The following is a 25392-nucleotide window of genomic DNA, read 5'->3' on the forward strand; positions in this document are numbered from 1 at the left end:
AAGGATGATTCTTTTATTAAACATACCAGAATTCTTTATCCAACTAGAGCTTACTCAGTAAATATTTATCTTGGAAGCCAAACATTCATTCTATAGATGTGCTATAACTCAAAACATTTTCAGGAGTTCTTTTTTGGAAATTGTCTTCAGGGCCTGGAGTACATATGTTTTTTAAAGTTACCAGTGTCAGCAAATAGGTCTTTAGGAATATAATTGACTTACAGCAGCAATTCTCAAAACTTTGGTCTCAGGATCCTTAATGTCTCAAGGATCCTTAATCATTAAGGATCCTTGAGACATTTTAATGATTAAGGATCCTTGAGACATTAAGCACAGAAAAGACATTTAGCACAGGTGAAAATTATTGAGGATCTCAAAGAGTTTGTTTATATGACTTGCTTAATATTTATCATGTTAGAAATTAAAAGTTTTAAATTTTTCATTCATTAGCTTATTTTGAAATAACATAAGGCACTCAATATTAAAAGAAATAACTTATGAAAACAATTACTAAGTTCTCTCAAACAAAAATTTTTGTGATAGAAGTAGCATTTTTTTACAGTTTTAAAACATTTTAGGGGCATCTGGGTGGCTCAGTGGTTCAGCATCTGCCTTTGGCTCGGGTCATGATCCCAAGGTCCTTGGGATTGAGTCCCACATTGGGCTCTCTGCAGGGAACCTGCTTCTCCCTCTGCCTGTGTTTCTGCCTCTCTATCTCTGTGTCTTTCATGAATAAATAAAGAAAATCTTTTAAAAATAAATAATAAATAAATAATAAAATCATTTTAATATCTGGCTCAAAAGAACACAGATGGATTTTTATATCTCTTTTTGCTTACAGTCTGTTGTAATGTTATTTTAAGTATGTGAAGAAAATCTAAACTCACACACATGTAGTTGGAAAGAAAGGATATTTTTTAAAGATTTTTTTCAGATAATTGTGATATTCTTTGATACTATGCCAAAACTCAACAAGTAGTAATTTCTCAAAGGTTAGTCGCAAAGTGAAATCTGAAACCATATCAATAAACTTTTCATATTCTGCTACATTAAAATCCATTGGTCTGTCTTCCACTTTGAAAGAATTATTTTTTCTAAAGGAAAATGAATACTTTTTTATAAGGAAAAGCATAAACGCGATCCCCCACTACCACAAATTATGCAGTCAAGTTTCCCACATTTGAGGGAGTCACAGGGGTTGGCACAACCATAGTGCAATGGATAAGCCTCACCCTGGGGAGATTACCTTCGTCATCATGGTTATCTCCCCTACTAGGTAAGTATGAAATAATTCTTTACCCATGAACAATTTTATAACATCATACATTGGTTATTTGGAAAATATTAATTCATTTAGTTGTGCAGATCTTCCAAATATCAGTACATTTCATTGTGCAACAGTGTCATGTGCCCTGAAAATTCTGGAAAATTCCACTGTACTCTTGAGAGAGGATAAGAATGAAAAAGGCAAAGAACATCTTACTGTTACTATAAAAAATATTTTCGACTTCGTGAACCCCCTGAATGAGTCTTGGGACTCGCAGGGTCCCCAGACCACACTTTGAGAACCAGAGACTTAGAAGACAACTTACAAGTCTTTCAGAGTAAAGTCTTACAAGGCATGTTTCCAAATTAAGCAACATGAATCATGTAATTTAGGAACCTGATACTTTCAACAACTTAAGCATCTTTTGTGGAAAAATGTATTTCAATAAACTTTGTCATTGTCAGGAGTTCTGATTAATGTCGACTTTCATCACTTTACATCACATCAGAAAGTTCATGATGTTGGCCCACTTCAGGTACTAGAATTGCCCCAATTGACACAGTCAGTTAGACACCGTGTTGGGTCAAAGTCCATAAAACTTAGCACTGTCACAATGAAAATATTTTCATTTCCTAAACTTTAGATGATGACCCATTTCCTTTCAGGAGTATTCAAAAGGATTATGTTTAGTTTAAGGAATAATTTGGCTACCCCATGAGGTTTACTGAAAAAGAATTTTCTATAACTCTAATGCAAATGTTTGTTTTCTCTTTTGAAACTGTGATTTCTGATTATAGACTCTAAAAGCTATGAAGAATCAAGAGGCCATCTAGACCAATTATCTAATTTTATGAGTGATGACAATGAAACTCGGAAAATCAAAATTGGATAGCTACTTGGAGCCTAAGCTGAAATCAAAATCCAAGTCCCACGACATCCTTCCTGGGCTTCTCTGCATAGATTGAGAAGCTTCTCAAAGGAAGAAAGTTCATCTTATCTCAGCTTTGTATTTCCCATTTATTACCCAACCCAAACTGGAGATGTGCAAAAGATATGTTCACTAATTCAGAAATATTTTAAACTTTTTTCTTTCAAAACCAAGTACATCAGTTTTTGAGTTATATTCTTATAACCCACCCAGAAGTCACCAGTGACATTTTATTAGCAAGGGACAGAGAAATATGAAATAACTTAGTGAAATGCCCATACATTGCAAAGCTAACCAAAATCAGAAAATTATTATCTATTTTATCTGCCTTGGTGACATTCTTCCAAATGTAATAAACCAAGGTTCAAGGTCTTAAAATAGGCAATAAAAATGATACTTGCGAAAATGACTAAGGATAGGTGGAGTGCCATTAATTAAGCAATAATCCCTTTGAAATCAGTCATTACCAGCAGTTTTTTGCTATGGGCCATTAACACTCTAACTAGCAAGTCATTAATAGTGGTAATAACCAATTCTGAGGGGATTATTGCTCGAATAAACTATATATAATGATTTTTAAGCTTTATAAAAATTTTCACACTTTTGTGTAAATCTTTGAATGATAAGTAAGTATGTGCAGAATTAGCTGAAAATATAACTGGCTCATTTTTTAAAACATAAGTATTTCTCTCTCTCTCTGTCTATTCCAATATATTTGTTTAGCATGTCCTTCAAGTTTGAGGATGGTGCTCCTGATGATATGTTAGGGTGTAGAGGATTTTTCTATCCTCTTTTCATACAATATCCATAAAGACTGTATAATAGTTTGCAAATGTCCTCACTCCTTTAGAGCCTAGCCTTACCATTGACTTCATCTGTAAAAGTCCAAGCCCACTCAATGTCATTTTTTGTCCAATTTCACCTAGGTCACTTTGATGGGGTATTGTTGTTGTTGTTGTTGTTTATGCATGCCTGTAACACTAAATTTCTTCTGTAATGTAGACAATCCCTGTAGTTTGCTATAGTTGCAAAAGACCACATCCAAGATAGAAATAGACTCGATTTAGGGGAGGGAGTGAATGAAAGGGTTCCTGATTATTTTATCCACATAGTAGTCCACAAATACAGCATAGGGAATAGAATCAATAATATTGTAATAGCATCATATGACGCCAGATGGTGACTACACTGATTGTGATGAGCACTGAGTAATGTATAGAATTGTCAAATTGCTACTTTATATACCTGAAATTAATATCATATTGTATGTCAACTATATTTCAATAATACAAATTAAAGAAAACCACTGTAATGGTAGCCCACAGATAAACACCCTGGCCCTGGCTTCCTCTAATGTCCCCAGGCACTGAAACTCCAGCAGGGCTTTTGGTGGTAGTTTTTACCATAGTCATATACCCATCATCACTTTTTCTTATCTAGGGCTGGAGTTGGGAGATCTAGAGCTGGGGTTAAGGGATGTTGAACCTCTCTGATATATTTGGTGAACATCACAACTTGACCCTTAGATACTTTTACAAATTATAAAACAATATTGGGTAAACATAGATCCTCTCTAAAAAAATGAGCCATATAAGAAAAAATCATGGGATACTGGAGGGGGAAAAAAAAGAACATGAGGAGAAGAAAAATGAGATTCTTCAAAAGAATTTTTTAAAAATCTTCTTTGCTCAAAAATAGTATGAAGGCATTTGAATATTTTATTAAGTGTAAAATTAATGTTGTCTATAATACTGAAGGGGATACAGCCTCTATGAAATTGATAAAATAGACAAGAACCAACCAAACTGCAGATACCAATTTAAAGCCACAATAAAAGGAATTGAAAGCAAATTCAACACTAGAAATAATTAACAAATGAATTAGAACATAAGAGTCTAAAGTTTCTTAGATAAAGGGATAAAAATGATAAGACTAAAAGATAAAACTGCATAAAAACTGGAAACTTTTATATATAATCAAATTTCATAAACTGAATTTTTTAAAAACTGGGAAAATATTTATCAAATAAAATCTGACAAAGAATCATTTGCGGTAATTTTAAGGAACTCATGACAAACAATTAGAAAAAGCTGGCTATAAATGAAATCATGCCATTTGCAATGACCTGGATAGAGCTAGGGTGTATTAGGCTAAACAAAGTAAGTCAGTCAGAGAAAGACAAATACCATATGATTTTACTCATACATAGAATTTGAGAAACAAAACAGGTCAGGGTGCCTGGATGGCCCAGTTGGTTGAGCATCCAACTCTTGGTTTTGGCTCAGGTCATAGTCTGGTCATCCTGGGATTGAGCCCTATATCGGGCTCCACTCCCACTCTCTTTCTCTCTCTCTCTCTCTCTCTTTCTCTCTCTCCGTCTCTCTCTCTCTTTCCCTCTCAAATATATATATATTTTATAAAATATATTTACATATATATTTTTTAAAAGAAAAGAACAAAACAGATGAACATAGGGGAAGGGGAAAAAAGAAAGGGAGGCAAACCATAAAACAGACTCTTAACTAAAGAGAACAAACTGAGGGCTCCTGGCGGGTGGGGGATGGGGATTAAGGAAGACACAAAAAATGAAAATGTTGGCTATAGGGTTGCCTGGGTGGCTCAGCGGTTGAGCATCTGTATTTGGCTCAGGGCATGATCCCAGGATCTAGGATCCTCCCGGGGGGAGCCTGCTTCTCCCTCTGCCTGTGTCTCTGCTTCTCTGTGTCTGTGTCTCTCATGAATAAATAAATAAAACAAAATAAACAAAAAATGTTGGCTATAAGTTAGTGGACAACGAACAATTTAGAAAAGTGACAAACATTATAAAGAAATGATTTTCTTCATTACTAATCAGACATACAAATTAAATCAAAACAAATATCATTTTCACTATCAAATTAGAGAAATATCAAAAACCTGTATACAACTACCAAAAATGCAGAATCAGGAACTGTTGTGCCCTCCTGGAGAAGTGAGAGGAACTAATATACTTGACCCTTGCTCAAAAAGCAATATTGTGAGATATGAAGATCTAAAATCTCTATGAAAGAAAAGTCCATTGGGACTGACATGCTTGCTAAGAGATGAAGTCTATGAATCCAGGTTGGAGCATGTCACTACTCTGACCGTTGAAGAATGGAAGAAGCGATGCTTTGTGACTTCCACAGCTAAATCATAGAAGGGGTGCAACTTCCTCCTGGTACTCTCTCACACCAGAGATACTCACCCTGAGAATCCAGCCACCATGATGGGGACACCATGCAGCCATGTGAGAAGTCCATGGCTCAGCCACTTAAGTCTCCACAGTTGACCACCAGCCTCAGCTGCCAGATACCTATCTGATGAAGCCAAGTGGAGCAGAGATGAACTCTCCCTACTGAGGCCACCCCAAATTGCAGATTCATCAGCACAATAGTGCTTTCTTCCCATCCCTCCAACTTTAAACCATGTTGATTTCTAAGTCTCAATCCCCAAAAAGAAATGCTTTCAACAGGGACTACAACAATGGTTCCAAGGAACTGTAAGTTAACATGACCACTTAGTCATTCTGGCTCCTCCATGCTACTGAGCCAACAAGCCAAAAGGGGTGGGGGTAGGGAGCTACTGTACTAGCCTGGGAAATTAATCTTTATTAATAAGAAATTGGGTTACTTCTTCACCTTGTGGGTAGGACAGACTAAGTCTAGAACCTAGGAGATTCTCTGAGGTATCTTTTAACGTCTTCTGAGTAATGTTGAAGATTATGGTTACTGGAAGTTTATGAACTTCCAAAGTAACAAGCCAAATCTTTTGGTCCAAGACAAAGATCAGAGGGACAATCTGTCATCAATTTTATACACATAGCCAGGAACACAACAGGCCAATGCACAAGAGGAACAACCCAGATGACCTAGGTCCTGGAAGAGTGATCTCTCAAACTCAGAAAAAGACTGCTGTCTAAAGCATCGAGTTCCAAAAACTCCAGGTGGCCAGATTGGTTGGAAAGAGGGAGAAAGACAAAGTGAGCTTGTCACCTGCCATTGTACACTTCCATATTTTAGCAGTTCTAATTCTAGTGATGGAAACATTTTTATTCTCCTTAATCATAATAGCTCAATATTATTTACAAAACCATCTTATAAATCATTTTGTTCACATATAAAAACTGAATATATTTCCCCTTCCTTTATGAGGAAGTTCAAATATTCAGAATCTGCCTTCTAAACAGGATTTCATTACTAAAGAAGAGAAAATTACTTATGTTTCCTGCAAATTTTAAGGATAGAAGCTGAATAGATCTTTAAATAGAAGTGCTTCCTCCATTTGGATTCAGCAGGAAAAAAAATTAGTTGACTTCCCAATATCCCTGAGTGCATCATCTTTAAAAATCAATTGTTACATTACCATCTATTAAAAAACAATAATAACGAAACCTTATTTTCTGAGCTGCAAGAATTTTGAAAACTCAGTCAAAGCCATAGCTCAATACAAGATTGCTTAGAAGTTCAAAGACAATATCATATTAAAAATCAAAGCTTTCAGACATTTAGCTTTACTTAAAAGTCACCCAATATTAAACTGGAATGTTTCACTTATTTAAATTCCCTTTAATGAAGATCCTTTTACATCTTCTCATCTATATTAGTCCCTGATGATTATACCCCAAGGATATTAAAATCCCAGTCTGTCAAAATCACCAGAAAATATCTTCAAATGTACACTTGGCAGTCTTTGCAATATTGAGTTGGTAATGTGAAGGATTATTTATAACTAGGATGCTGCATTTTCTACTTTGCAAATGAGCTTTAAATTAGTAGTCCATTTGCTGACTTGAATTGGGTGGCTGAATCTAAAGAAAAGTTAGAATCATCAACCTAGAATAACTGCTGAAGATGTTAATAAGTGGGGAGGGTCAAGCTCATGTCAGAACAGCCATAGAAACACAAATGAAAGTTGACAAAATACACAGATAGTGAGACATTTGAGAGAAATGCAGGAAGGAAAGGAAATAGTTGGCTGAATATATGAATTTCCTTTGTCTGAATTTGTCTGAATTCTTTTCATATGCCTTGAAAACTGATAATTCACCTTAAGCTGCAATTCCCAGTCAAAAATTAACCAAAATATGTAAATAGTATTTAAACAAATTACCATGTCATTCAATGTTCAGTCTTTCCTCACTTTGTGTGTCACCTTCTCTACCAGAGTGCTCTTCACATTTTTTTCCTTATTTGTCCTTTGAAGGAATTTTGTACCACCTCATCTATTTGTTTGGTTTAATATTTTTCTAACTTTTATGCTTTTGAAGGATCATGAGAAACACAGAGAGAGGCAGAGACACAGGCAGAAGGAGAAGCAGACTCCCTAAGGGGAGCCTGATGCCAGACTCCATCCCAGGACCTGGGGATCACGACCTGAGCCAAAGGCCGACGCTCAACCACTGAGCCACCCAGGTGCCCCCAACTAGGAACATTTTTAGATATAATCGTTACCTCACTTTTTAAAATATACCCAACACTTCCTAAGTATTATGCTCTGCTTTTTCATATTTTAACTTCTCAGAAATGGAGAGGAATCTAATTACTATTCTGGCCAGGTGGTAGGAATGCTGGTGGGTATCAGTCATTTGGAAAAAAGTTCTAGGGGTAATAGCATTTAAGAAACGTTACGCCAACGCTTCTAATGACTCAGAGGAAAACAGAGTAGGGGAAAACTCCAAACATTGACAACTGAGCCAAAAAGTACGTTCAAAACCTGAGATTCCAAATATTAACAAGTTTTAGTAATAAAATTTTCTGGTAACAATTCTAACATATGTGTTGGGAAGGGGTATAGGGCACCAGCTGAGTGTCCTACAATTCAACTCAACTCTGACACTATGTACCCAGAGATAGCATCAGATCCCACACATTAAGAGCTCAGCCCTACAAGACCACCCTTTCCCCTACTTCACACACCACTTGCAGGTCCAGGTTGTCACCTGTGATTCTGACTGACTGCCTATAGATTGGAGGTTCCAGGCACCTACTCCTTGAGTTTGACTAATTTGTTAGAGTGGCTCACAGAACTCAGAGAAACATTTCACTTAATAGATCACCGGTTTATTAAAAAATGACATAACTCAGGAAGAGCCAGATGGAAAAGATGCATAAGGAAGGTGTGGGGAACACAGAACTTCCATGGCTTCTTCAGGGATGTCTCTTTTCCTAAATCTGTACATGTTCACCAGTCTGGAAGGTCTCCCAATCCCATCCTTTTGGGGTTTTATGGGGGCTTCATTACATAGGCACAATTGATTAAGTCATTGGCCATTGGTGATTGGTTCAACATCCAGCTCCCCAGAGGTCGGGGGGTGGGACCAAAAATTCCAACCCTCTAATCAGTCGTTGGATCTGGCAACCAGGCTCCACCCTTATATGGTCCAAAAGTCCGAAGGTCATTTCATTAGCATAAAAAAGTCACCTTTGTTGCTCTCAGTACTTAAGAAATTTTAAGAGTTTTAGGAGTTCTGTGCCAGGAACAGTGAAATAAGACCAAATATACCAAATAAATATTTCTTATAATAAATCACAATATAACTAATTGTTCTGTTCCTATTTCCACATATATACAAGCATAACTGATGATAAAGATCCAAATAAGTCTAAAAGATTTCTTTCAATAGCAGTAGAATAAAATTTGTAAATTATAAAAAGCATCATAGTTTAAATTACAGAACTTTATTGGCTTATACAAAAGTAATTGCATCTAACAATCAATGGTATCTAAGATTTAATAAAATACGAAACTATGACGATTTAATGAAAGATGAGGAGGGAAGAAAGGAAAAGAAAAGAAAATATAAGAAGACAAAAAATAAAAAAAGAAAGAAAGAAAGAATTACCGAGAAATTTCATTCACAGTAATTACCACTGTCGGAGCCTTCCTCCATTATCTTTTCCAATAGGCAAAGCGGAGAGAGTCCCACCCAATACTTGCCTCATCAGTTAATACCACTGGTGCCTCAGCCTCTAGGGACAGAGGCCAGGCTTCAGCACTGGTCTCATTATGCTCGTAGTAGCAGCAGCAGCCCACTTCCAGCACTCCTTGCCTACCTCATAGAGCCCCTGGCTCCTTCAGCAGCGCCCAGGAGGGCTGGATACATAACCTGGAAGTGCCTGAGGTTAACACTCCATGGGGCAAACCCTGACCAGTGAAAGGCTGGATAGGGTTAGGAGCTTGTAGATAAATTCTTTTTTTTCCTCTTCCTAACAGACTGTTCTAAGAATGATCTCTCCAAATGTATGTATAAGAATGTATGATCTCTCCAAAAATGCAAAAATGTCCCATGTCGCTGAGTGACCAACTGGATTTCTTGTGAAACTGTGGCCAGTGAAACAATGCAACATCTTGTATCGGCTTTCTGTCCTTCGCTACCTCACATCCTGTTGTCCCCCTCACTCTGGATGACCTGGAATTTACCCATCCACCAAAAACCAGAAAGAAAAGTTAAGGTCTAATCTTTGGTTTAGACTTTGTTTTCTGGAGAACTGAGACTCAGATACTGATAAAAATAAGCAGAAGAGAATGGAAAGAGTTCTCTTCTAGTAACTCCACTCAATATTTGAAACTCCTTGCTGGATATCAGCCAAAAAAAAAAAAAACAACACAGTGATTTATCACCCCAAATTGTTTTAATGATTATTGTCAGGCACTTCAAATAGGCTTTCCTCCAGTGCTTTTGAAAGCAAAGATTAGATACCAACTTACAAAAAAACAACTCCCAAAAAGTCTTGTTATCAGTTGTTAGATTATCCACTTTCCCAATACCTACTCCAATATTTCAGATTGTTCCTCTGTCTGGTGACCTAAAAGTTTAAACACCCAAGGGCAGTGTTCCAAGCAATGCATCACAGTAAGATTTGAATGGATGAGAAATTTGACTTTCTTTTATTAATTGGGAGGAAGAAAGTTCATGGCTCTGGTAAATCTAGGAGAAAATGGTACTTGTCTCATATCCATCAGAGGCTCAGCTAGACGGTTGTTCTTCTCATCCTCTCAGGCCCTCCTTGGGTGTCTGCCAGCTTCATCATAGTTATACTTTGAATCCCCATTCTGTGCTTATCCTTGATGGTGCTGGCCTCACTGGAGGGCTGAGATAGGAAAGTCCTACACTGTCTTTTGTAGTCTAATCCCTAATGTCCTTCAATATGCAAACATGAGGCTTTATAATAATAGGTTTTAGGTACTGAGAAGCTATGGTCAACCACAGAAATTGCTAAACAGAAGAAAAAACTTAGAACCCCGCACAATTCCCACAATCCCAAAGAAAAAGCAAAATCAAACAAGCAAACATCCAGAACCTTCCTCAGGTGCTATAATGAACACACTTGCACCTGCCTCAAGAATTAATCTCCTCTCTTGTCTGAAACAAATCCATCTTTCATTTTTCCTAGTACAAATCTCTACTCAATACTGTACTTGGAAAATTCAATCTTCTACTCAGATGGGATAGCTACATTTTAGTATCTGTCCTCTCTTCCTGGGGGTCATTCCAAGTCAAAAATTACCATCAACAATACCTTTCCCCAAGGCGAGGTTAGTCCACTAAGAATAACATCATGAAAGCTTTCAGTTAAACAGTCCAAACTGGCTTTTTTATCTAAGTTTTGCACCATTCAAGATCTCTCTACAAAGGAGATATGTTTATATGCATCCTCATTGTTCCTATACTCTTATGGTAAGTACTGGACTCAGCATGCCTATACACATACACACACACACACACACACACACACACACACCCTTCCTAAAGAAAAAAAAATTATTTCCAAAGAAAGTACAGTCTAGATCCATATGGAAATGGTATATCCATTAAAATAAGGATTAGCTATATATAACTAAAGTCCCCAAAAGTGGCTTTAACACAGTAGGAATTTATTTCCTTACCACAGTAAAGAAATCTGTAGGTAGGTAGTCCTGAGTTGGTATACTTAGGGCCCAGGCTCTTTCTAACTCTCCACTTCCCGAAGGTCTGACCTTCATCCTTACAGTAACAAAATAGCTGCTTAACCAACAGCCATCACATACAGGGTCCTCGCTATAGGATAGTGGAAGGCCTTCCCTTTGAAAGGAGACCTCTGGGAAATCTTACATTACACCTTCACTTACGTGTTCATCGGACAAAATCTTTACAAATTTCCCTGCCCATAAAAGAAATCATGTTTTATATTACCATACCAATTATTTTATCAATACCTGGGGCCTCTCATAAAAATAATCCCTAATGATGTCTTGCCAAAAGCAGAAATCTTTTATCTGATGGCCATTTTAAATTACACCAAGCTGGCAGCAGCATTGATTTTCTTTTTAATTTGGGTCCAAGTTAAATTCCAATGTTGAGCATCCTTCTCTCACTAACCTTTATAATCCGAAAGGATTCGTTAAGCACTTTTATAAAGAAAATCCTCACTGGTCAGAGAGAAAAAGGAGTGAGGAAGCTCATTTTGGGTTTACTCACATCTTGCCAGTTTCTTAATTTTACTTATCCTTAAACTGTGCATGTCTAATGAGAAGCAGCTTTTAATTTTACGATATGGAATATACTCCCAAAGGCAACACCCAAATAAACAAATTTTTTTCTCAAATATGCAAATTTTAAATAGTTCCTTGAGTAAATTTCAGAATACTAAGGATGGGAGAGGAGAGAAAGAGAAGTTTTAATAATGTAACAGTGAGTCAACAACTTCTGCAAAAAAGAGATGTTTTCAGTTCGCCATCAAACTAGGAGTTTTTTACTTCCCACCAAAAGCAAAAATTATCTATATAACCCTTCCCACCGGTGCATCACAGAAAATGAGATAAGAACCTCTCTTCAGGCCTGAAGAACCTACATCAGGCATTTTTCAGAAAGCTCACTGAAGCAGCCTTCAGCATTTCAGCATTGCCGATAGATCCGCACAGTAGCAAAACGGAAAATTCAGACATAATGTTAATAAATTCCCCATAGGCAAAGTGTGAGTCTTTAACAAATAAATATAGAGCTTCTGCAAATTCTGTGTCCAGCAATGAGTGAAATTTGGACCAGCATGAAAGGAAGAGGAGGTAACTGGCAGGTGATCAAAAATCTTTTGCAAAAGAGAGAGAGAGAGAGAAACCTCAAAAGGAATTAGAACATACATATTTCTCTTAAACAAATGTAACAAAGTACATGCCTAAGGATTTAGTGAAAAAGATTAAGATTCATTAAAAATCACAATATACCACATTGTATTTTATTTTTACTTTGTTATATGTGAATCTATTTGAATCCAGAGGATAAATAGGATGAAAACTCTAGGACCCAGAATAGGCTACAGCACTCAGCAGTGGATCTTAATCTCTCTTCCTACAAGGCCTCAACTTCCTGATGCATGACACAGAATATATCCAGAGTCCACGTAGTTCCCAGAGCACCCATGCAACTCTCCCTTCTCTCTCACTCAAGAAAACATGTTAGAATGTAAGAAAGTATAAATGATGGTTAATTATAGATATAAGCTTGACAGTGCCTTAATCCACTAAAGTAATAAAATATTCACAAGCATTAGTTCCTTCTTATTAAGAAGACATTACTTGCAACCCACTGCACCATGCATAGGAGTATATCACACTCCTATGACAAGGAGACCCAGTACCTGAATAAGACTCAATTCATCAAGATGCATCAGCTCAGAGGACACCTGGGTGGCTCAGTGGTTAAGCATCTGCCTTTTGCTTGGGTCGTGATCCTGGAGTCCCAGGATCGAGTCCCACATCGGGCTCCCTGCATGGAGCCTGCTTCTCTCTCTGCCTATGTCTCTACCTCGGTGTGTGTGTGTGTGTGTGTGTGTGTGTGTGTGTGTGTCATGAATAAATAAATAAAATCTTAAAAAAAAAAAAAAGATTCATCAGCTCCAAAGAACAAAAGCCCAAATCAGATGGGGAGGATTTGTTTAAAGTAGGCAGGGGAATCTCCTATGAATGCAGGAAGGACAGAGTAAAGCTGGGCCCCAGAGACAAGTTCAGTGCTGCCTAGACTCTCCTTGTCTTTCTCCTTCACAGCTGCTCCCTTCTTCCTGGACACCTGCTTCCTCCACATTGCAGAGGGGGCCACAGGACCTCCTGTGGCTCTCACAGCCAGAGAGGGGTCTCTCTCCATTACCACGTGAAAACCCCTGGAAGGACAGTGATTGACAGCACTTCTGCCCGGTGCCAATCCCCAAGTCAGTCGGCAAGGCCTGCAGGGCCTGGGTCCCAAGACATAGACACTCTTGCCGACCAGAGCCAATCCAGAGAAGGGAAAATTGTTGATATCTGTTACAAAGATACATTTTGTCTAGATGTGGGCATAGTTCTATTCTGATTATGACATTCACCGAATGCAGGGGGTAAAACTAGCAGAATAAGTCACAAAAGAAGCCAAAATCAGGACCTGGGAAGTGGAGACCAATAAGTGGTTTTCTCAGTTAAAATAGCCAGACGTTAGGTTTAAATCAGAGTTGGATTGAATATCACAGCAGTCTGAGAGTGAGTGAAAGGAAGTTGTTTGTGACAGTCTGATGGCTCCCCATGATAAGGCACTGATCCCCATCTTTAATAATAACCAATAATAAGCACACTGCACGACTCTCTTCTACTTCTAATATTATGGGTAAAATTGTGCAGGCCGAATCAAATGCAATTACTGCTTAAGGCAGAATGGATAAAAACCCACAGCTCCTACACATTAAAAAGATTCAGTGGGTAAAAGACCTAAAGAAGAAAGATGTAATAATGTTTTTTATGATTATTACTTCCATTGTTATTATTTTGGTTTGGGTTATTATAATTATTATGATAATTACTTTTTTATTGATACTTCTCGTTACGTTTATCTTGAGACGGAAACAATTACTGCCCAGCTCTTCTTGTAAAAGTGCCAAGGGAGTAGTTGGAAGTAATGATGAAAAAGTCTTTTTCTTTTATATTAGTCCTGCTGTAAAAGGGGTGGTTACTCTTTCTATAAAGGTAGCTTATGTCGCATAAAATAAAGTCACATATTTTTTCCAAAGCTGTTCACTCAAATCTGGAAGTGACTTCTTCTTCCTTGCGAAATGGCATACTTGAGGGATCATCCATCAAATCTTCTGAACTTCCCTTCTTCATGTAATATGGAGAGTTAATAAAGAGGCATGCCCCCCCCTTTCTAAGCCTGGGTCTCATTTTCCCCCACGTTCCAGTGCTCCGTTGACTCCGTTGATTAAAGAGCTCACATAGCAGGGTTTCTTGTGATCGGTGTTTTTCAGGAGGAGAAGAACAGGGATTAATTGATCTTTTGTCCCTGAATAATACTATATGATGGAAATTTAATAGGAACTGGTAGATTTCAATATCACCAGGAAGCCATACAGAACTTGACATTTCAATTTGTTTCTGAATCATTCATATAGGAGAAAAGCCAGGAATATACATACGTTAATAAGCTTTCTGACAGAGCAATGAGGAGGAGAGAAGGAAAGAAAGAACTACATGGATCATTCATCCATAGGAGACGCAGCAAGAAACAAGTTTGAGCTGTATATAGAGATTTCTTTTCAGGCGTGTTTACGAGCTGGGAATAAATAAATGTATTACTCTGGGGCATTATTTCACTGAGACCCTAAACTTAAGGTAATGCAGATATGCAAGATTTTAGGGAACTTGGGGAAGTCCCTTGATTCCCTCCTCCTCTCCCAGCTAGGGTGGTCCCAGCCACTGCACCGGATGGGGGCAGCCCTGAAGCTGGTCCTGGTGCCCCAGGGTCATTAACTCCAGCCCATTTTTCTTATTGGAGTTTAATTTGCCAACATATAGCATAAGACCCAGTGCTCATCTCATCAAGTGCCCCCCTCAGTGCCCGTCACCCATTTTCTGAAGCACTTTTCTCCTCCTTACATCTCAAGGCAATCTCCATGCCCAGTCCCTCTGGTCACAGCAGGAAGCAACCTAAATAACCCTCTCTCTTCAAGACAGGAGGGACTGAATGTGTTACCTCTGGAGTATTTGCACTCAAAATAAAAAGGATCGTCCTTAATTATCAAGAATGACTTAGTTACGGATTTTGTGTGTCATACAGCCTGACAGGTCCCACCACGGAAGACGCTGCCTCCCACGAACCAAGGTGCCATAGAGTGTACTCTTTAAAGAAATGTAGCTTCTAATCTGAATAAAGTCATAGATTTTTCCTAATTTACTTTTCAGAGCACCCAGATGAACTCTCCTTAACTAACCTTGATGATTGACATTTTAGAAAAATTTTCTTCAAGGCTGCTAAAGGGCGAGCATTAAGAAAGTTCATTTAAGTATTTTGTTTATTAAAAAAATTAATGTGAACACCACTTTTCAAAAAAAATCTCTTGCATCCTTTCCAAGGATACATGCAAACACCCACACTTGTTAAACCCAAAAAGATAAAAAATGGACAATTAGACCACATCCATTTAAGATGTCTTCATCATGGAAACTAATAAAGCATTAGATGCCATCTCTGGCCTAATGAGGTCTTTTACCTGGGACAACCTATATGGATGGTAATTAATCATTATATACCACAAGCTCTACTCACTACCAAACAGAGAGTCCTCTGCAACCTTCATGGTTTCCCCACATGTATTCAACTGTGGATTCATTGCCCCTTTGGAGTACTGCATATGGAGTGAGTCCATATCTCAAGCAAGTTTTCTTTCAGTTTTGCCTTTTTGTTGGAAGTAATATCTGCCAGCTTACTCTAAGTTAAAATAAACGCTAATTTTTATCAAGAACTTACTATAGGGGCACTTGGGTGGCTCAGTCCATTAAGCATCTGCCTTGGGCTCAGGTCATGATCCTGGAGTCCCAGGATCAAGTCCCATGTCTGGCTCCTTACTGGGCAGGCAACCTACTCTTCCCTCTGCCCTTGTTCATGTTCTCTCTCTCGCTCTCTCACTCTCTCAAATAAATGAATAAAATCCTTTAAAAAAAATACTTCCTGTGGACCTAAAAAATAAATCAGACCGAGAAAGACAAACACCATATTTCACTTACATGTGGAATACAAACAAACAGACTCTTAAATACAGAGAACAAACTGGTGGTTGCCAGAGGGGAGGTGGGTCTAGGGATGGGTGAAGTAGGTGAAGGGGATTAGGAGGTATAAATTTCCAATATTAAAATAAATAAGTCATGGAGGTGAAAAATACAGCATAGGGAACATAGTCAATAATATAATAACGTTGTATAGTGACTGATAGTGACTACACTTATCTTGGTGAGCACTGAGCAAAGCATAGAATTGTTGAATCCCTATGCTGTACACCTGAAACTAATATAACATTGTATGTCAACTCTACTTCAATAATATATTTTCAAAACTTACTATGTGCTAAACACAATTCTAAAGACTATAAACTCATTCAATCCTCCCAACAACCCTATGAACTATATGCTACTATTATCTCCAACATACAAGGGAGTGAATGGAAGCATTGAGAGATGAGACAACTCTCCCAGAATTATGCAGAGAATTAGTGATGAGTCTAAGGTTAACTTTTCTTTCCTAGGCTTTCAACATCATTATTTTATTTCTCATATTATTTCCAGACCATGGCAGGTCATGACTACAATCAGAGCAAGTGGTCTGATCCACCTTCAAATTAGATCCAGTATCTGATCCTTTTTTTTCTTTTTTTTACCCCCTTCACTGTTAGTACCCTAGCCCAAGCCATCATTTTATCTCACCTGGATTATTAGCATAGCCTCCAAATTAGTATCCCTGCTTTCATACTTGTCCCCGTATAGTTAGTTTTTGACACAGCAGCTGTAGCAATGTTTTTCAAATATACCATACTTCACAAAAGAATATATCCAAATGAATATGAAGAAAGGGTGTTCAGTATCATCACTCATCAGGAGATTGCAAAATTAAACCACCATGCAATGGCACTGCACAACCACCAGATACATTTTAGTATCTAAAATGAAACAACAGACAAAACCAAGTGTTGTCAAGCATGTAGGGCAGCTTGAAGTTGTCACCTACTGGTGGGTACAATGGCATCAAGAAACTATTTGGTAATATCTGCTCAAGATGAACAAACCCTGTGACCAAACCATCCTCCTCCTGGGCACATATCTAACCAATATATATGCATACATTCACCTAAAAGTTTACACAAGAACATTCACAGCAGCATTATTTGTTTTTTTTAAGATTTATTTATTTATTCATTATAGACAGAGAGAGAGAGAGAGAGGCAGAGACACAGGAGGAGGGAGAAGCAGGCTCCATGCCGGGAGCCTGACATGGGACTAGATCCCGGGACTCCAGGATCGCGCCCGGGGCCAAAGGCAGGTGCTAAACCGCTGAGCCATCCCGAGATCCCCTAGCATTATTTATAATAGCAAAACCCAGGAAAACTCATAAGTCCACCTACAACAGAATAGATAAATAAGCCCCATAAAATTGGATTATGCAAAGTAATCACATAATAAAATACTATATAGCAACAAGAATTTTAAAAAATAAATAATAAAAAAATAAAAAAATAAATAATGCTGAATGAAAGGAGTTAGACAAAATTGAGCATGTTATTCAAACCCAGAACTAATTTTTTATGTTAGAAGTCAGAGTAGAGTTACCCCTGTGGAGTGAGAAGGGGTAGTGACTAGAAAAGAAGTTGCAGGAGGAGTTTCTTGGTTGCTGAATCCCATAAATGGTGTTTAATCCTATAGATCCATTTTCAACTTGTTATTTTCTTATGTTTTTGAAGTGTTTCCACTTTCAACATACTTAAATATAGTTTAACCCTTTTACCTGCTGCATGATATTCCATCATATGATTATATTACAGCATACATATCCATTGTCCTTTAATGGAGATTTATGATTTTCCAGTATAATTGCTTTGTGCCCTAAAATATTTTTCTAGCCATTGTCATGAGCGCTGCATCAGGTTTGTCCTAAGTCACCTCTGTTTGCTCATTGTACTTCCTTGCTACCCACAGCCACCAGAATGGCTTTTCTGCACATAAATCCCATCCAACCCTATTTAAGCATTTTATCATTTCTAAATATACAAACCACACTCTCTCCTTGGCATGTAAATCCTTTCATGGTTTGGCCTTTGCTTGCATTTCCTGCCCGCCCTGCTCACCTCCTGTTCTCCCTGCATGTTGGCCATGACACACTACACATATTTCTTTTTTTTTTTTTTACTACACACATTCCTAAAGGCATCATGCTCTTGTTCAGTTCTCTACCTTTGAGTTCTATGCCTTCAATTTCTTAGAGTCTTCCTCCTTCTACCTGCCTTCCTTCCTTCCTTCTTTCCTTCCTTTCTTGTTTCCTTCCTTCCTTTCTTCCTCCCCTCTCCACTCCCAGACTGGAAGCCTCCTTTATCCTGTCTGAACAGAAATAAATTCGTCCTCTTCTTGGCTCGTGAAGACATTGCACATAACTCTACTGAAATGCTTCCTCAGTGCATTGCCATTTTTTCAGATATGTCCCCATACTGCTCCATATACTCCTGGGAAGGACGGACTGTATTCTAGTCATCTTCATATCCCTGGTACCTGGTGCACTGGAACAGGGTAGGAATTTAATAAACGTTGATTGAAAGAATGAACTGATGTATGGAGCTTACTCTGTGGCAATTGAGAACAACAGAATATTTGTCATAAAGAGAGATGAAGAAAATCTGGTTTCTGTGCTTGAAATTGCTCAATATGGAGACTAGAGGCAAGAAATCAAGTTAAAGGTATTGCAATGCTCTAACTATGGTTTCTGACTAGGGTTTCATTGTGTGTTGTTGGCTTTCTATCAAGGGATATGATTTAAATGGAGGTATGTCTTAACATGTGTAATGCTAACTAAGCTATCACAGGTTCTAAAATACTTAGGCAGGAGGCTGATTGCAATTATGTTCACTATAATTTCCTCTCACATGGTACTGTGGTGTCCCCCTAAGCCCCATCTTTATTTCCACCATGGGACATGTGTCATTTATAGTTTCCTGAACCTTCAAAGAGCTATTCCATGGCAACAGACTGCGAGCTTCTAGAAAAGGCCTTAAGGCACTCATTCAGGGACTGCTGTGTACTAATAAATGTTCCTTGAGATGACATGGAAGCTATGTATTAGATGAATTATGCACTTATTCATAAAGAGATCATTAATGAGGTCTTCCTAAACACAAATGTGTCCACATGTATAATATCAACTGGGCAACAGCTCAGAAAGTTTGTTGTTCATATTGCTCATTTTGAGGAATAGGCAGTGACAGATGACAGCAGATTACAGGGCTGACAGTCTAACGAAGTTTTAATAGTAATGTTGACACTTATGGATGGTACTTGGGTAAGTCCTTCATGGGCATTATTTTATTTAATCTTGACCACAAATCTGTAAATCTCTATTTTTACACAGTAAGAAATTGAGCCTTAGATGGGTTAAATGACTTGCTTTGGATCACACAATCCATGTGAGGGAACTGGATTTTTCACCCAATTTTTCTGACTCCAACACCTTTGCTTTAAGCTGCTATTATGACATTACATTGGCAGCTGTTTCCACCACAAGAGTCTGCCTCATGTATGAGGCCAAATCTGAGCTAATGTGTTTCATCTTATCCATTGCTCAATTAAGAAAATTACTGAAGCATGCTTCAGATACCCAGGCTTCATTTCCTCCTTTCTAACAGTACGCTGGCTTTCCCATTACTCAAGCCAAGAGTTTCCGGATGTTTCTTCCATTTGAGTCTCTCTTGTCAATATAGTCAGGGGATGGCCACAAGCAAAGCTCAGCTCAGTCAATCTCTCTCCTGGGGATCTGAATTGCCACAGGGCCTCAAATACCAAAGAAACCACTGGAGTTAATTCATTCTAGTCCCCAGTGGAGAAGATAACTGAACAGTTCTTACTAAAAGAGACCAATGGAGCTGCCTGGGCCTGTACCTCCCAGCCCTGGTTCTTCATTCTTCTTGTCAATCTTATAACACTACATCTTCTGTTTTTGCTTAAAATACCCAGAGTCATTATCTGTGACCTGCAACCAATAAGCGAATTGACTGAAGTGTTCTCCGGTACCTACAAACCTTTTCCTTAAATATCGCCTTATGGAGGACAACATACAATAGGAGTACTCTAAGACAGAAAAATGAACTTAATGCAACACTCAAAGCTGTGTGAGAGGTAGTCAAGTGTGGAGTATCTTGTTATGACTTCAACATCATAATCTTTCCTCCTGCAGCCACAGACTGGCCCCAAACCCAATATGAAAAGAGAATCCAGCATTTATCTCCCCCCTGACCTGCTAGCTTCTTTGCTGAGCAGTGCAACGAGCCTTTAAACTTCTGCTGCCAGCTGCTTTGGACAGGGGGGAAACACGAGAGGAACGGTGGCAGTGATCTCAACTGCAAAGGCCCTAGCAAGTAGGATAGAGAGATGGAATATAACTTGTATGCTAAGAAGAATCAATCAATTTAGTGATCTAAAATAAGCTAAATGACAAAGACATTTCAGAACCTAGACTGGGAAAGTAAGGCAGAGAAATGGGCGGTGCTCAGGAGTATAGGGGCCATGAAGAGAAAGCCACTGGGTATTAAGGTATGGCAAATAGTAGATATGAGAGTTAGGGGTAGCAAACCAACAATCCTTCTGTGGGTGGGGGCATAGCTATCACTCATAAAACTTCACTCTCATCAATTAGGAAATAATTATTAAAATGAATGGCAAATGAGCTGACTGTAGAATAAAAGACCACAAGGAGCAACACCTACATTTTAACAGTAGTCATTCCAGGTTAATGAGATCATAGGTGATTTTTGTAATTTTTTTAAAGATTTATTTATGTATTTGAGAGGGGGAAGGGGTAAAGAGAGGGAGAGAGAGAATCTCAAGCAGACTCCCATGCTGAGCTTAACAGAGAGCAGAATCTCACAGCCCTGAGATCATGACCTGAGCTGAAATCGAGTCTAAAGCTTAACCAGCTAAGCCACTTAGAAGCCCCTGATCACGTGATTTTTATTTTGTTCTCTATATTTTCTTCATTCTTCAACAGTCAATGTTCACTTCTATTTTTCTGAATTCTTCAAATGTTCCTCAATGAGAATATTTTTCTGGAACTACCAGACATCTAATAAACTGGTTCCAGAACGATGTAATCACCTAATATAACAGGTTGGCCAAGGACAGGGGATGATCAGTGTGTGTGGAAAGCTCTGTAATATCGAGTTGCCGAGGAAGTGTTTTTTTCTTATCTGTTTGGGGAGTTTTTTGTCCCCATTAAAGTGGAAAAAAAATTATCCCGCAACCTGTATTTCCTCTAATCCCATCCAGCATCCTGCCTCCCAGAACCTGCTGATAAAGTTTGGTCAGTTGATCCATCCTCATCATCAACATTTATTCTCCCAATACCTATAGAATGTGCTCTCCTTGAAATAGTTGTCACTCATACAGGAGTATAGGCCTGGCTGAACAAGTTTCCCTGGATTTTCACAGCTTTAATTCATACAACAATCATTTATTTGGAACTTGTATTGGTTGAAGAATGTTAACTTTTCTTTACCGCATGGCATAAATACACTGCACAGTGCCCTATGTAAGTAGCCTCTCCAGTGGCCAAAAGACCAAATTTAATTGCCTCCAACAAACAGAGAAGAGGGAGGGGCACCTGGGTGGCTCAGTCGGTTAAGCAACCCTTGATCTCAGCTGAAGTTTTGATCTCTGAGTCACAAGAAAGAGAGAGAGAGAGAAGAGGGATTCATGGTGTGAGATAAGAAGTGATCCATTATATATATATAACCTTGTCTCCTGGGCTGCCTGTGCTCAGTTGAAAATGGTTAAGCCCTGTTATCTGAAAAAATAAGACCAATAGTTGGTGGTCCTGCTGATTCCAGCTCTGCATCATTTCTAAACAAACCACACCTAGAATGCAAGTTTATCAATGACAGTTTCGCTTTTGTGTGTGGCGTGTATGTGTTTTTGAGAGAGATCACGAGCACGCATGTGAGCACTGGGTGGGGAAGGGGAGGCAGTCAGAAGGAAAAGGAGAACTTAAGCAGGCTCCACACCCACTGTGTGATACAGGGCTCCATCTCAAGACCCTGAGACCATTTCCCCTGAGGGGAAATCAAGAGTCAGACACTTAACCGACTGAGCCATCCAGGTGCCCCACTTTTGCTTTTTTGAAATTGTAACAAGAATTTGAAGATCCTTGCAAGGCTTCGCTCTCAGAATTACTCATTTTTATAATATTTAATTAAGTAATATGTAATAAAAGTACAATGGACACAAACAAGCTTAGAAACAAACAAAATTGACTCTTGGGTAAGAAACCATTTGCTTGAGCCTATTAGTCTCCAGTATTGAGCATGCTCTTGGCATCAGTCAATAAGACAGTTGGTTAGGGGCACCTGGGTGGCTCAGTCAGTTAAGCCTCCACCTTCAGCTCTAGTCATGATCCCAAGGTCCTGGAACTGAGCTCTGTGTTGGGCTCCCTGCTCTGCGGGGAGTCTGCTTCTCCCTCTCCCTCTGCCTGCTGCTCCCCCTGCTTGTGTTCTCTCTCTCTCTCTCTCTCTCTCTCTCTCTCAAAGGTACAAATCTTAAAAAAAAAAGATGGTTAGACAGGTCACTTGAATAAGAGGCATTGGTTAAGAGAATATCCATTGCCCATGCTCTTGTTAACTCCTACCCCTTTACTTCACAGCTGACTCTCGTTCACCCTAATTCCTAGAATTGAAGAAGGAAATAGAGTAATTGCCCAGAGCAGAGGTTGGCAAACTATGTCTCACTGGCCAAACCCAGCCTGCTGCCTGTTTTTTTAAAGTTTATAAGAACACAGCTATGTTTTGTTGTTTACCTGTTGTCTCTGACTGCTTTCACACTACAAGGTCAGAGTTGAGTAGTTAAAACAGAGACCGCATGGCCTATAAAACCTAAAATATTTACTATCTTGCCCTTTACAGAAAGTTTGCCTATCCCTAATCCAGCCCAACTGGATTAATGAACTGAATTATAGACAGTAGTGTGCTAGTCAAGGTTAAACGACTGGCTCTCTGGGGGAGAAAGTCACTATTTGTAGCATCTGTTGATTTCCCTGGTATAAATGCTCCCACCATGGCTAACTCCAAGGTACCAATGTGAAGTCACTGACTCTGGAGTTGGGAAAAGATGAGCATGATTGGATTCTCCGGCCAGTGCAAGCCGGCTTTGACACATCACTGACTCTAGAAATCATCTTAAGTAGAAATGACCATACCATATAAGCAGGGAATGAACTATGAACCCTCCATTCTACAAAACCTTCCTTGAAGTTACCAAGCTAGAGGTCTAAGGCCCAAATACTTTTCAACCAACAAAAATCTGATCTCTCGTTCCATCTCTGGCTGCATTTATAACATATTTAGAGCGCTTACTGTTCACCTAGGACTGTTCTATACCTACAGTACTTTACACTTAATTATTTTAACACACATAATAGCTTTGTGAGGTACATACAATCATCATACCTATTAACAGATACGAACATTGAAACAAAGAGAATTGACCTAAAAAAAAAAAGTTTTTGAAAAGTCTGCACAACAAAACAGTTGACTTAGGACATTCCCATGACTTTCAAGTCATGTTCCTACAGTCTTGTATCCGTTTCCATTGTGGTGAACATCAAAAATACTGATTTCTTTTTCAGATTCAAAAGAGGAAGAGTCATTTGTTTTTTTCTGTTGTTTTAATCAGGAAAAGTGAAAATATCCCAAAGAAACTACATTCAGACAGAAAGAGACAAAGGACATTGGGGGAGAGAGGTGGGGGCAAAGAATAGAGGCTGAAAGACAGAGATAGGAACCAGCACAATTTGAGCATTTAAAGACTTTTTGAGGAGTATATAGGAAGAGATTGAGGAACTGCCATAGAACGATATGCAAGGTGCTGGGAGAGAGATGGGAAAGAGGATTTTAGGTAGTTTTGCTGTATGTGAAGCCTTATTGAGAGACATAAATGAAGGCTAAGTGGACATTCTTGGGAGATTTTCGGACATTAGGTTAATGCTTTTAAATGCAAAACTGTGTTGAAACTACTCAAAATGTGCTAAGATTAATATGTTACCCCATTAAATCTAATGCTAAAGAGAATCTGAAAAGACAAAGCAGTTGGTTTGTGACTTTGATTATCCACAATAATAAGGAGTCATCAGTCCATCCAGCACAGAGAGTGGAATAAGGTAGACTCCAAAACTCCAGTGGAGCCCCTTCAAAGGAACATGCCAGAAGGGCACAGTCTGGCAGAAGAGATCAGACAAGTACATGATTACAATAAATAATATAGTGCTATAATAGTGCTGTGTCCGAAAAAAAAATAGTACTGAGTCTGGTGGTAGGCGAAGAGCCTCTGCATTCCTGCCTTCACAGTCTTCCATCTTGTAGGATGTTGAGGTTTGCTACCTGCAATGGGTAGACTGCTGACTGTAGTCACAGCTGTCCCATTTTTAAAAATATGTAAAGTTGGGAGCACTTGGTTGACTGAACCATCTCCTCATTCCTAGTCTTTTCCATCTTTACTGGCACCTTCTTTCAACTTCCCCCTAACACCTACTTGGGAGACAGATGTGTGAGGATGTGCTGCTTGAATCATGGCAGCGATGCTGCGAGCCTGAAGAAAGAGTCAATAAAATATCAGAGACATCAACCCAATGTCCTGACTTGATAGAGCCCCTGAATGGACAAACCATAGGTTCACCATTTTCCAGATTTTTTACGTGAAACAACTGTCTCTATTATTTAAACTTGATTTCTGGATCTGTAATTTACCAATCATGTGACCTTGAGCAAATGACTCAACCTTTAGTACCTATTTCTTTATCCAAAAAATGTCAATTCTAATAATACTTCAGAAGGTGGCTGTGACAATTACGTAGCATGTAAACACAGTATATTTCTTAAACTATAGCAAAATAATAAATACTAGTTTAATATTATTTACATTGTAAGTTGTGTATTTTGCTGTTTCTAGGCATAAATTATTCCTAAGTGATGCAGATATCTACTTAAAGAAGTAAATGATCAATAGTGGCTCCTAACATTATTTTGCAAGCTTATAAGATATCTTTCTTTAACAGAAGTCAATGAGTATTTATTGAGCCAGTAAGGGCAAGACTCTGTTCTAGACACCTAAGGAAAGCGTATGTGGAATTGGGATCTGTAGACTCCCTGTATCGATGGGAGAGAGATAT

At 38.5% G+C, this 25392-nt stretch overlaps 1 non-coding gene across 1 annotated transcript; it reads right to left on the reverse strand.

The window, feature by feature from the left end:
* Window positions 1–1119: 1119 nt before the first annotated feature.
* LOC129505716 (U1 spliceosomal RNA) lies at window positions 1120–1284 on the reverse strand. Its single transcript, XR_008663578.1, has one exon. It is a non-coding gene; the product is annotated as a U1 spliceosomal RNA (small nuclear RNA).
* Window positions 1285–25392: the final 24108 nt, after the last annotated feature.

The sequence above is a fragment of the Nyctereutes procyonoides genome, unplaced genomic scaffold (assembly GCF_905146905.1).
Source record: "Nyctereutes procyonoides isolate TBG_1078 unplaced genomic scaffold, NYPRO_anot_genome, whole genome shotgun sequence".
NCBI classification, from domain to species: Eukaryota; Metazoa; Chordata; class Mammalia; order Carnivora; family Canidae; genus Nyctereutes; species Nyctereutes procyonoides.